Source organism: Pristis pectinata, chromosome 2, assembly GCF_009764475.1.
Source record: "Pristis pectinata isolate sPriPec2 chromosome 2, sPriPec2.1.pri, whole genome shotgun sequence".
In the NCBI taxonomy this organism is placed as follows: domain Eukaryota; kingdom Metazoa; phylum Chordata; class Chondrichthyes; order Rhinopristiformes; family Pristidae; genus Pristis; species Pristis pectinata.
The window spans coordinates 50423294-50436463 of NC_067406.1; the positions used below are offsets into that span (position 1 = coordinate 50423294).

The 13170-nt window shown below is 43.9% G+C and overlaps 2 long non-coding RNA genes across 2 annotated transcripts; one reads left to right on the forward strand and one right to left on the reverse strand.

Annotated features, from left to right (window-relative positions):
- Positions 1 to 319: 319 nt before the first annotated feature.
- Positions 320 to 11055, reverse strand: LOC127566666 (uncharacterized). Its single transcript, XR_007955766.1, has 3 exons — positions 10950 to 11055; positions 8355 to 8417; positions 320 to 842 (listed from the first exon to the last, which is right to left on the reverse strand). It is a non-coding gene; the product is annotated as an uncharacterized LOC127566666 (long non-coding RNA).
- Positions 8822 to 12604, forward strand: LOC127566671 (uncharacterized). Its single transcript, XR_007955768.1, has 3 exons — positions 8822 to 8980; positions 10039 to 10067; positions 11902 to 12604. It is a non-coding gene; the product is annotated as an uncharacterized LOC127566671 (long non-coding RNA).
- Positions 12605 to 13170: the final 566 nt, after the last annotated feature.

Here is a 13170-nt window from a genome sequence, read left to right on the forward strand (position 1 = left end):
TCAAGGCCGCATTCAGCCCAGGGCTGTCACTCTCACTTCACCTTTGGAATCCAGCTCTTTTGTCCAGATTTGAATGAATCAGAATCAGATTTATTATCACTGACATATATCGTGAAATCTGTTGTTTTGCAGCAACAGTACAGTGGAAGACATAAAAATTGTTGCAAAAAAAACACAAAAGAGGAATAACGAGATAGTGTTAATGGGTTCATGGACCATTCAGAAGTCTGATGGCACAGGGGAAGAAGCTGTTCCTGAAACATTGAGTGTGGGTCTTCAGGCTCCTGTACCTGCTCCCGATTGTAGTAATGAGAAGAGGGCATGTCCCAGGTGGTGAGGTTCTTTAATGATGGATGCCACCTTCTTGAGGTACTGCCTCTTGAAGATGTCCTTGATGGCAGGGAGGGTTGTGCCTATGATGGAGCTGGCTGAGTCTACAACCCTCTTTTGATCTGCACATTGGAGCCTTCACATCAGGCAGTGATGCAACCAGTCAGAATGCTCTCCATCGTACATCTGTAGAAATTTGCAAGAGTCTTTGGTGACATACTAAATCTCCTCAAACTCCTGATGAAGTAGAGCTGCTGGCGTGTCACCTTCGTGATTGCATCAATGTGTTGGGCCCAGGACAGATGCTCTGAGAAGTTGACGCTCAGGAACTTGAAGCTGCTCACCCTTTCCGCCGCTTCCAAGGCTGTGATGAGGTCTGTTACTGAATGGGCCTGGCGAAGCCCAGTGAGTGTGGATAAGTATGACTTGATAGCACTGTCAAGGACTGCTTCCTTCACTTTGTTGGTGATTGAGAGTAGAAAGGTTCAAAAACTTTTGCACATCCTTGTTTACTATGAAAACAAAGGCATGCCCAGAAATCTTTATTAACCAGTTTGCCTTCTCTGAAAGCATCATGTAACCAAATTTAAATGGTTGATTAGGAGCTATAGGTTAGTTGCATCCTGAATGTACATTCTGGAACAAAGCACTTAAAATATACAATAAAAAAAACTCTAAAGAAAACACACCTTTGGTCTTCATGCAAAAGTGTTTTTAATTGGTATGTTATGCAATTCAGTTCCAGAAGAGGGCACTCATTGCCCTCACTGAAACGGAATACAGCTACACGACACAATGTAAGATGGTGTCAAATTTGGTTTTAGAATAAAATGTTGAAATTTATTTGTCAAGTTGATATATTCCTTAATTGTGTAAAAAATAGACATGAAGCAAAAATATGAACAAATCTGATAAACTATAAGAAAGAAATAAGGAACAAAGTTGTATACAGAAGTCTAAATAGGAGCATTCATTTGGTTAATGCATAGAAAAGATATAGTACAATATCATATTGATTAAGTTACTGGACCCATATCCTGAGGCTGGGACTATTGATCCACAGTCTTTGCTTTAAATCCCATTGTAGCAAGTGGGGAATATAAATTCAAGAAGTTATAAAAATCTTGACCAAAATCTCATTAACAGTGCCCATGAAGTGACCATATTGTTGTAAAGTCCATCTGGTTCATAAATGTCCAGGTGAGAAATCTGATCTTTACCTGCTCTACCCATGTGCTGTTGTAGACCCAACAATGTGGTTGAATCTTGACTGCCCTCTGAAGTGACTTGGTAAACCATTGTCTTCAGAGGAATATTAGAGATAGACAAAAATGGCTGGAATATGAGAGGTGCATTCAAGTGTATGATAACAATGGGATAAAAGCGGTCTGAGTCTGGTGGTTCATGCTCTCGAGCTTTTGTATCTCCTGCCCAATGGGAGAGGGGAGAAGAGAGAATGACCAGGGTGGGAGGAGTCCTTGATTATGTTGGCTGCTTTCCCAAGGCAGCGGGAAGTATAGACCGAATCAATGAAAGGGAGGCTGGTTTGCGTGAGGGACTGGGCTGCATTCACAACTCTCTGCAATTTCTTTTGGGTCTTGGGCAAGCGGTTGCTGTACCAAGCCATGATGCATCTGGATAGGATGCTTTCTATGGTGCACCTGTAAAAATTGGTAAGAGTCATTGGGAACATGACGAATTTCCATAGCTTTCTAAGGAAATAGAGGTGTTGTGTGCTTTCTTGGCCATAGCGCCTATGTGGCTGAATCATGAGGAGGTACAGCTGTCTTCATCATCATAGCATCCCACAGTTATGCTCTGTCCAGTCTGATTTCATCCACTGAACTCATGTCACTGACATTTTCATTAACTTTTAGCTGACCAAAGATCAGTTGAAAAACACCTGGTCCAGAATTGGGTTAAAGAAGGCAGTCTATAGCAGGCATTAGTCTTTTGGTATATTCCAGTAAGAGGCATACAGTAGTGCTGATTTGTAGCAGTTAGTGTAAAGCTATTGCAGCGCCAGTGACCTGGGTTCAATTCCCGCTGTTGTCTGTAAGGAGTTTGTACGTTCTCCCTGTGTCTGTGTGGGTTTCCTTCGGGTGCTCGAGTTTCCTCCCACATTCCAAAGACATATAGGTTAGGAGCTCTGGGCATGCTGTGTTGGCGCCGGAAGAGTGGCGACACTTGCGGGCTGCCCCCAGCACATTCTCAGTAATGCAAAAAGACGCATTTCACTGTGTGTTTTGATGTATATGTGACTAATAAATAAAATAGATAGATATCTAAATTGGGGACCCCTGCTTCACTCTTTTTTTGCAGAAACCAATCCTGAACTATAGCTGCTCCCTATATCTTCCTCCTCCAGGACTGAGTAAAGATTGTTAACTGAGAAGCAGTTATGTCAGGAATGCTGCCTGTGAGTATGTATCAGGCAAGGGCTACTTGCTGTGATATTTTTTATCAGGACATGGAACAATTGCCCACCAGACTTGTCCCACTGTCTTTGGGGGCAGGGATATTTTCTAGGTCCCATTTGACAACACTAAATATTTTCCTAAACAAAACTCTAGGCCACAGTATATGGAATCAAAAATCATTAACCAGATTGATTAAACTCTAACAAGCTCACTGTGTCCTTGTTACACTTGAGTAAATATTAAAAGGTCCCAGAGAAACTAGTTTAAGCACAACAAGTTTGCAGAACATTTCACACATTATTTATAACTAGAGTGTGGTTTGCTTGTTTCCATTTCAGACAAGAATAAGTAAGACACGAAGCTAAAACAGAAACTAAACCAGTTAATATTGTAAAAATATTAGAGGAAACATGGTTGAGGTTGTCAAAATGAGGCATGGATAATGTAAGAGTCAACAAAACATTACATTGGACTTTAATCATGGATCAGATAAGGTAAAGGTACCATAGATCATGATTCTGGTTGGATGTGGGAGCTCCACTAAATGTCTCTGCATGATTGCTCCTGCCTGTAGTTAATGTTGAGCACATTTTGTGAGTTCCCTTTGTTCCCACTCTGCAAGAGTTTGCCTGCACTGAATGGGAGCTTTTAAGTGGTGTGAAATTTATTTGGGGGTTCATGCACCTCACTCAATGTTTTCCTTTTGATGGCAACAGGACGAGGCAAGTTAAGCTGTTGTGTTTAATGAAGAGTTACAGGCAACACATAGCTAGATTGACAGAAAACAGCCTTGACAAACCACAGAGACCCAAACAAAGCTTGTTTTGGTCATGTTCATGACCTGGAGCTCCACAAAAAGTCATTAAAGATACCTGCCTTAAGTAGCTTCTAGAACATAGAACAGTACAGTACTGGAACAGGCTATTCAGCCCATGATGTTGTGCCAAATTAATTAAGCTAATGACACCAAATCCCTTCTGTCTGCACATGGTCCATATCCCTCCATTCTCTGCATATTCATGTGCCGATCTAAGAGCCTCTTAAATACCTCTATATACCTGCCTCCACCATCACCCCTGGCAGCACATTCCAGGCACCCACCACTCTGTAAGAAACTTACCCTGCACATCTCCTTTGAAATGTCCCCCTCACTTTAAATGCATGCCCTCTAGTATTAGACATTTTGACCCTGGGAAAAAGACACTGGCTGTTGACTCTATCTATGCCTCTCATAATTTTATAAACTTCTATCAGGTCTGGCTGATACATGAAGAGGTTTTCAATAAAGATATACTGCTATGAAAATGAGTTTTGGAAGACAACCAATAACTTTACAGACCACATTAGGGAACTGGAGCTGGAGCTGGATGACCTTCAGATCACTTGGGAGACTGAGGGGTTGATAGACAGGGAAGCAGTCACACCCAAGTTGCAGGAGGCAGGTAGCTGGGTGACTGTCAGGAGTGGGAAAGGGAATAGGCAGGTAGTGCAGAGTACACCTGTGGCCATTCCCCTCAATAACTGATATATTGTTTTAGATAGTGTTGAGGGGGAATGACCTGCCAGGGGAAAGCCACAATGGTACAGGCCATCGGCCCACAATGTTGTGGCAACATTTCATCCTGCTCTAAGATCTATCTAACCCTTCCCTCCCATGTAGCCTTCCATTTTTCTATCATCCATGTGTCTATCTAAGAGTCCCTTATATGTTCCTAATGTATCTGCCACCACAACCTCAGCTGGCAGTGCGTTCCACGCACCCACCACTCTGTAAAAATTTACCTCTGACATCCCCCTTATACCTTCTCCAATCATCTTAAAATTATGCCCCCTCAAGTTAGCCATTTTTGCCCTGGGAAAAAAGTCTCTGAATGGCCACATGATCTATGCCTCTTATCATCTTGTACATCTCTATCAAGTCACCTCTTATCCTCCTTCGCTCCAAAGAGAAAAGCCCTAGCTAGCTCAACCTATTCTCATAAGACGTGCTCTCCAATCCAGGCAGCATCCTGGTAAATCTCCTCTGCACCCTCTCTATAGCTTCCACATCCTTCCTATAATGAGGTGATCAGAACTGAACAATACTCCAACTGTGATCTAACCAGAGTTTTATAGAGCTGCAACATTACCTTGCAGCTCTTGAACTCAATACCCCAACTAATGAAGGCCAACGCACCATGCACCTTCTTAAAAATCCTATCAACCTGTGCAGCAACCTTGAGGGATCTATGGACGTGGACCTCAATATCCCTCTGTTCCTCCACACTGCTAAGAGTCCTGCCATTAACCCTGTATTCAAATTTGATCTCCTTCAAATTTGATCTCCCAAAGGGTATCAATTCACACTTTTCCAGGTTGAACTCCACCTGCCACTTCTCAGCCCATCTTCAACATTTATAAAACTCACAAAGAGCAGGGATCCCAGAACAGATCCCTGCAGAACCCCACTGGTCACTGACCTCCAGGCAGAATACGTTCCATCTATCACCACCCTCCGTCTTCTATGGGTGAGCCAATTCTGAATTCACACAGCCAAGTTTCCCTGGATCTCATGCCTCCTGACTTTCTGAATAAGCCTTCCATGAGGAACCTTATCAAACACCTTACTAAAGTCATGTACACCACATCCACTGCTCTACCTTCATCAATGTGCTTTGTCTCATCCTCAAAGAATTCAAATCAGGCTCGTGAGGCACAACCTGCCCCTCACAAAACTATGCTGACTGTCCCTAATCAGCCTGTGCTTCTCCAAATGCCCATAAATCCTGTCTCTAAGAATCTTCTCCAGTAATTTACCCACCAGTGAAGTAAGACTCACTGGTTTGTAATTCCCAGGGTTATCCCTACTCCCTTCCTTGAACAAAGGAACAACATTTGCCACCCTCCAAGCATCTGGCACTACTCCTGTGGCCAGTGAGGATGCAAAGATCATCACTAAAGGTGCAGCAATCTCTTCCCTCATGTCTTGTAATAATCTTGGATATCTCTTGTCCAGCCCCGATGACTTATCTATCCTAATGTTTTTCAAAAGTTCCAGCACATCCTCTTTCCTCACATTGACATGCCCTAGCATATTAGCCTGTCGTACGCCATCCTCAAACGTTAAGGTCTCTCTCACTGGTGAATACCAAAACAAAGTATTCATTAAGGACCTCCCCTACCTCTTGTGACTCCAGGCACATGTTTCATCTTTTATCCCTGATCGGTCCTACCCCTCACTCTAGTCATCCTCCTATTCTTCACATACATGTAGAAGGCCTTGGGGTTTTCCTTCATCCTACTCGCCAAGGCCTTCTCATGCCCCCTTCTAGCTCTCCTAAGTCCATTCTTAAGATTCCTCTGCTCTCCAGAGCCCTGTTTGATTCATGCTTTCTAAACCTTAGGTAAGCTTCTTTCTTCCTCTTGACAACATATTCTACGTCTCTTGTCAACCACTGTTCCTTCACTACCATCCTCACCCTGCCTCAATGGGACAAACCTATCCAGGACCCCATGCAAGTACTCTCTAAACAACCTCCACATTTCCACTGTGCACTTCCCCAAGAACATCTGTTCCCAATTTACGCTCCCAAGTTCCTGCCTAATAGCATCACAATTCCCCCTCCCCCAGTTAAATACTTTCCCATATTGTCTGCTCCTATCCCTCTCCAAGGCTATGGTAAAGGTCAAGGAGTTACGTTCACTGTCTCCAAAATGCTCTCCCACCGAGAGATCTGAAATCTGATCAAGCTGCTTGCATATTACCAGGTCCGGTATGGCCTCTCCTCTAGTAGGCCTGGCCACATACTGTGTTTGGAATCCTTCCTGGACACTCCTAACAAACTCTGCCCCATCTATCCCCTTTACATTAAAGGAGGTGCCAATCAATATTAGGGAATTGAAATCACCCATGACAACAATCCTATTATTTTTGCACCTCTCCAAAATCTGCCTCTCAATCTGCTTCTCAGTGTCTCTGTTGCTACTGGGGGGTCTGTAGAATACTCCCAATAGAGTGATCGCTCCCTTCCTGTTTCTGACTTCCAACCACACTGAATCAGTGGATGATCCCTCCAGGACGTCCTCCCTTCTTATAACTGTGACACTGTCCCTGATCAGCAAAGCCACTCCCCCACCTCTTTTACCTCTGTCCCGTTTGAAACATCTTAACCCCAGAATATCCAGCAGCCATTCCTGCCCTGGTGACAGCCAAGTCTCTGTAATGGCCACCACATCGTAGTTCCATGTACTTACCCATACTCTAAGTTTATAACCTTTGTTCCTGATACTTCTCACATTAAAGTAGACACACATCAGCCCATCCATCTGACTGCAATTTTGCCCTTTCAGCTGCCTATCATGCCTCAGTCTTTCTACACGCTGCATCTACTTGTCACTAAATGCACCAGCCTCTGACCTATCACTCGGGTTCCCATCCCCCTGCCTGCAAGAATATTGGTCCCCCTCCAGTACAGGTCATACATTCCCCAGAAGAGATCCCAATGATCCACAAATCTGAAACTCTGTTCCCTGCACCAATTCCTCAGCCATGCAGTCATCCGCCAAATCATCCGATTCTTACCCTCACTGGCACGTGGCACAGGCAGCAATCCAGAGATCACTACCCTTGAGGTCCTGCTTTTCACCTTCCTACCTAGCTCCCTATATTCCCTCTTCAGGACCTCATCTCTTTTCCTACCTATGACCTACCTTTTCCTACCAATATGTACCACAACCTCTGGCTGTTCACCCTCCCCCTTCAGAATGCTGTGGACCCAATCCAGGACATCCCTGACCCTGGCACCCTGGAGGCAACATACCATCCGGGAGTCTCCTTCACATCCACAGAATCTCCTGTCTGCCACCCTTACAATGGAATCCCCTATCACTACCACCCTCCTCTTCTCCCCCCTTCCCTTCTGCTTCACACAACCAGGCTCAGTGCCAGGGAGCTGGTCACTGCAGCTTTCCCCTGGTAGGTTTGCCCCCCCCCCCCCAACAGTATCCAAAGCAATATACCTGTTATTGAGGGGAACAGCCACAGGGGTGTTCTGCACTATCTGTCTATTCTCCTTCCTTCTCCTGACAGTCACCCAGCTACCTGCATCCTGCAGCTTAGAAGTGACTGCTTCCCTGTAGCTCTTACCTATGAACTCCTCATTCTCCCATAGGAGCCAAAGGTCATCCAGCTGCATCTCCAGTTCCCTAACAAGGTCTGTAAGGAGCTGCAGCTGGATGTACCTCATGCAGATGTAGCTATCAGGGAGACTGGAGGTCTCCCAGAACTCCCACATCTCACAAGATGAACACATCACTGACCCCAGAGTCATTCTAGCTGCTCAGGCCTGGGGCTAAAGGAAAAACCAAAGAAAGAAAGAAACTTACCAGAGACTTACCTTAGCCTCTGTCTCCTCTTGCTGAATCCTCTTGAGCCAAAGCCTTAGTTCCCCACTCTAACACTGGTCCATTCACACAATGGCCACTCCCAAAATGGCCACCCTGCTTATACCTACCTTCCTTTTATTCGCTGCTGTTAATTAGCCAGTCAGCTATTAACAGTTTGCAAATGTGCATCTTGTAGACACTTGCAAGGTGAAACTCACAAGCACATTAACAGAGACTCACCTCTTTTCAAAGGCCCCGCTCCAAATCTGGCTCCATCTCCCGACTTTGTCAGGACTTGAGGACCTGAGTTATAGGAAAAGGTTGGATAGGTTAGGACTTTATTCCCTGGAGCAGAGGAGAATGAGGTGAGATCTTATAGAAGTATACAAAATGATGAAGGGTATAGATAGGGTGAATGCATGCAGGCTTTCTCCCCTCAGGTTGGGTGAGACAAGAACTAGAGGTCATAGGTTTAGGGTGAAAGGTGAAATATTTAAGGAGAATCTGAGGGGGAACTTCTTCATTCAGAGGGTGATGCAAGTGTGGAAAGAGCTGCTAGCGGAAGTGGTGGATGTGGGTTCAATTGTAACATTTAGGAGAAGTTTGGATAGGTACATGGGTGGGAGGCATTTGGAGGGATATGGTCCGGGTGCAGGTAGATGGGACTAGGCAGTAAACCAGGCTGGCATGGACTAGGTGGGCAGAGGGGCCTGTTTCTGTGCTGTAGTGCTCTATGACTCTGTGACCCTAAAAGCAAACAAGCCAACGGAAGCAATGACAGAGGGGTGCGGTAGGGTGATGGTGACAGGTGTCTGAACTAACCATGGGACCTACATGAAGAAATGGAGGATGATGACTGCTCTGAGGTAAGGTACGAAGCTAATTCTTATAGCCCAAGCATACACACATATGATGTCCTCCATAGAATATATTGGTGTTTTAAAGCAGTATTGTGTTAACAAGGAGGTGTGACTACCTACTCTATTAATGCCTGCTAAAGCCATTTAAAATCAACCCTTGTGTGCCCGTAATGAAACATACATCAACCTGCAGCTACTGTGTGTTGGGAGGAATTGCAGTGAAGTTGTTGGTGGAACATTAGTTTCAGTTATAAGTATGCCCTACTGTCTTTTTTTAGCCTTGCAGCTTAGTCTTCTCAGAGTAGTGAGGATATGTGGCTGAAAGCAATAGACCACACCTATAACTGAAAGCATTGATATACCAAAACCTTAAAAGGGGCTTCCATTGCAATTCCTCTCAACACCCAATTGCTGCAGAAAGATGTACGTTTAGCTATAGGGACATAAAGCTTGATTTTAAGTGGTCTTGACAGGCACTAATGGACTGGCAGTGGCTCAAAATGGAATGGGTAGCCTCACCCATCTGCTGGTGCAGGCTTTAAAAGGGACCATCTCCTGCATGTCCAAAGCATCTGCTGAGTCAGGTGCTGAACTCCTTTCACTATGGAAATTGAAGGCCAGAGTTAGGACTCCAATTGCCATCTTAGGGAGATGCAGTAGCCATGCAGTTCCATTGTGGTCAATGGATATGACATTTGGCACGGTTATAAAATGCTGCTTATTCCTCATTGCCTGCTGACGTGCAGTCTCAAAAACCCTTCTATGTTTGAGAGGCGGTACAACTAATAGGCAACCCAAATGTGCTCAACATGAAAGTACAAGTAGCTAGTGAGATTTATCACTTAAAATGTCCTGACTCATTTCATGGCGGTGAAAACATAACACTTCAAGAGGCCAAAGTCTGTAGCACATCTGGGGAATTAATAAGAATCTAATAGCATTGGACATATGGGATAGACGTGCAGAAAATTGATTTATTGCTGTGTTGTTAGTCCATAATAATGCTGACAGGAGGTTAGCATCTGTGTCCTCAATGCACCAACAACCTTTCACTGTTTTCACAGAAAACATCTGTTTACGAAATGGAACAAAGGTAATGATTAACTATTCCAGCGAGAAGCCAGTTCTTCAACTAAACTCTGCAGTCATTATTTGCTGTTTCCACATCTGAGGTTTGTATGAGCAAACAGGATACAGATAGTTACAGATTCGGTTGCTGAAAATAAGAGCACAGAAAATTCTGGAAAACTCGTTATGACTCAAACCACCAACCACTGAAGCACATTTCCCAAAGGAACTTCAGTATTGCTTCACTCATTGCTAATATCTGTGTCAGTTTCTCAGAATAATCTTGATCAAGTTTGTGTAAAAAAAAATTATTGCTTGTTATAAAACAGCAATAGTTTATTTGGCCAATAGTGTCTGCATCAATTTCACTCTCTATTTTCTCTTAATTTAGTCTTGGGATATCAAATCTATCAATTACTGCTCATTTTAAACTGTGCTAGTGGAGATGATAGTGAAGCCTTATTCATTGCTGCCCCTGTAAATTTACTCCTGACGTAGTCATAGAGTCACACAGCACAGAAGCAGGCCCTTCAGCCCACCATGTCCATCCTAACCAGCAGGTACCTCTCTGGGGTTATGGAACAACTTCCAGAATTTAGACCTGGTGCCAGTAAAGGATATATTCCATCTATTCTAATTGCTTTTCATTTCCTACATCCATAATATTCCTCATTATCAAGCAACATCTTAATTCACCGCTTCAACATGTTTATGCAGAAGAATGTTTATCCACATTCTATATAATTACAAACTAATCTTTATGTACAGCAGTCCCCAGCTTACTACAGAGTTCCATTCCTGAGAACTGTTTGTAGCCCGAACTGCTTGTAAGTTGGAAGTGAACGGAAACAGCTGTGATGGGAGAGCAAGCGGGTCTGGGAAGAATAGCTGGGACTCACTTACTCACCCAGTAAGTGACTCCCAGCTCTGCTCAGCTTGACCCAGCCCCCGACTGTTGTGGCTCAAGGTGTTGGGGCGATGGGGGGGTGGGGGGTGGTGGAGAGAAGGCACGCAGGAATGTCCCATTCCCATCCGGCAGAAGATGCTGCAGCCCCATAGCGGTCAGCAAATCCATCGCCATCTATCTTGCCGGTCTCCCAAATACTCATTAGTATGGATGGGTTGTCCATAAGTCTGGCAGTCATACCCTGGGGAGGACTTTGTAACATCAGCTTGCATTTACATAGGGCCTTTGATCACCTCAGCCCCAAGGGCATTGCTGCAGATGTCACTCAGGGCAGTGGCCTAAGTTTGCCTGCATCAGCTAATTCATCAGTGACTCCCAATCTGACCTCTTCATCGATTGACCGTAAGCTCATCTCATGAAGCTCACGGCAAGCTTTGGCAGCATTAAGTTTGAAATGCTTCTGTGTTTAGCCAGGTTCTTAGTCATGAAACCAACAATCTTTATTACCAAGTTGGCAGCCAAACACCTTACACACAAAAAGCTGCCAGCATTCACTTTGGTTATGGTGTACTTTGGAGTTCACTATTGAGACAGGAGACCTGCACTTCTATTTGCATAATTTCAACAAATTGGCTTCTAGTAGCTTTTGACTGGCTTAGTCTTATGCCTGCTCAGAAAAACATGAATGATAGGTCATTGACCTGAAGCATCAATTTTGTTTCTCTCTCTACAAAAGCTGAGTATCTCCATCATTTTCTGTTTCTATTTCAAAAATATACGATGTGGACACTCTGAATACTGGCTGAAAGGTTTGCTAGCTTTATAACAGTAAACCTCTGCAAAAAAAATTTTGGAGCCACAGAAACACAGGCTGAGTTTTAACCATTTGTAATTTACGGAGCTGTTGGAGAGCAAACATTTGACTTTGCCTGCCATTGATTTCCTTCATTAGCTGCAGGACCACAAGAAAAAGATGGGAATGCCACTGGAATTACCATTGAAGCTGGCACAAGAGTGGCAACAGCAGGAACCATGAAAACACAGATCTGTAGGGGTTCGCTGAAGGAGGAAAAGCCCAAGTAGGTATGTGTTTCGCAACAGGATGTTGTACTTCCACTTGTCAGAGGAACAGTGTGCACAGAAGGCACAGACTCATGTCACTGTTGCAGCAAGAATTGAAACGGAACAACACCCTGGGATCTGCTTGTGGTCGTGAAAGTTATGTTGGCCTTTGAGTTCTGTCTCACAGACACACCAACTTGTCATAAACTGTGGTTTTCTGGCCATGTGGCGATTAAGCAGATTAAAGATGCTCTTTTTGTAATTAGATAACAACATATCAGTTTTGTGACTGATGATCAGGGGACTGGATTTGTCTGCAGTGCATTCTTGGGATAAAGCTGGGATCTTACATATCCTGGTCCCACCCAAACCTATGGCTCTGGCTGAACATAAACCACAGATTTTGAACTCCTGATCTTCAGCCCCAGTCCCTTCAAATCTTCTCTCACTACAAATTCGTTTACTGCTTATAGTCTTGTTAAACATTGGATGTGGGAAATAAATTAGAATTTACGTTTCAGATCTTTGTTTTTTTGTTTGCTCTTCTGGCATTTGTGAAGCCAGCTGTAGCGTCTGTGGGTTTTATCTGAGTTGCTGCAATTGCTATCACTCAGACAGGGTAGAGAGAACAAAGAACATCCTTCATTTAAGACATCCATCTCAAAATGAACAGCAAGACATCTAGATTACACCATGTTATACATTCAGCTCTTAAACGTATCCTTACAATTATTTACATGGTATTGCCTCCCCTTTGAAACAAAAGCAATAAACTCATACAAACCATCTATTATTTACATACTTATAATAGTTATCCAGATGGTCAATTATTTCTAATTATCAACTCAACCAGTTGTAAATTCAATTGATAAACTGGTCATCTTATTCTCTCTCAACAGCAAATGGATGGGTTGTCCATAAGTCTGGCAGTCATACCCTGGGGAGATACCTTCAGTCATGACCCTCAGTCATGCCCTCAGTCTTTCCTGAAGTGTCCACACCAAGTGCTATCAATTCTGGTGGATTATCTCTTCCTGTAGACTGTAGGTCAACTATTTGGTCTCGAGTCTCCAGTGCTTCCTGACCATGTCCTTTTCCAGTAATAGTTGCATCATAGAAACTATCCTGTAACTCAAGTCCTTCTAACCCTACATGTCAT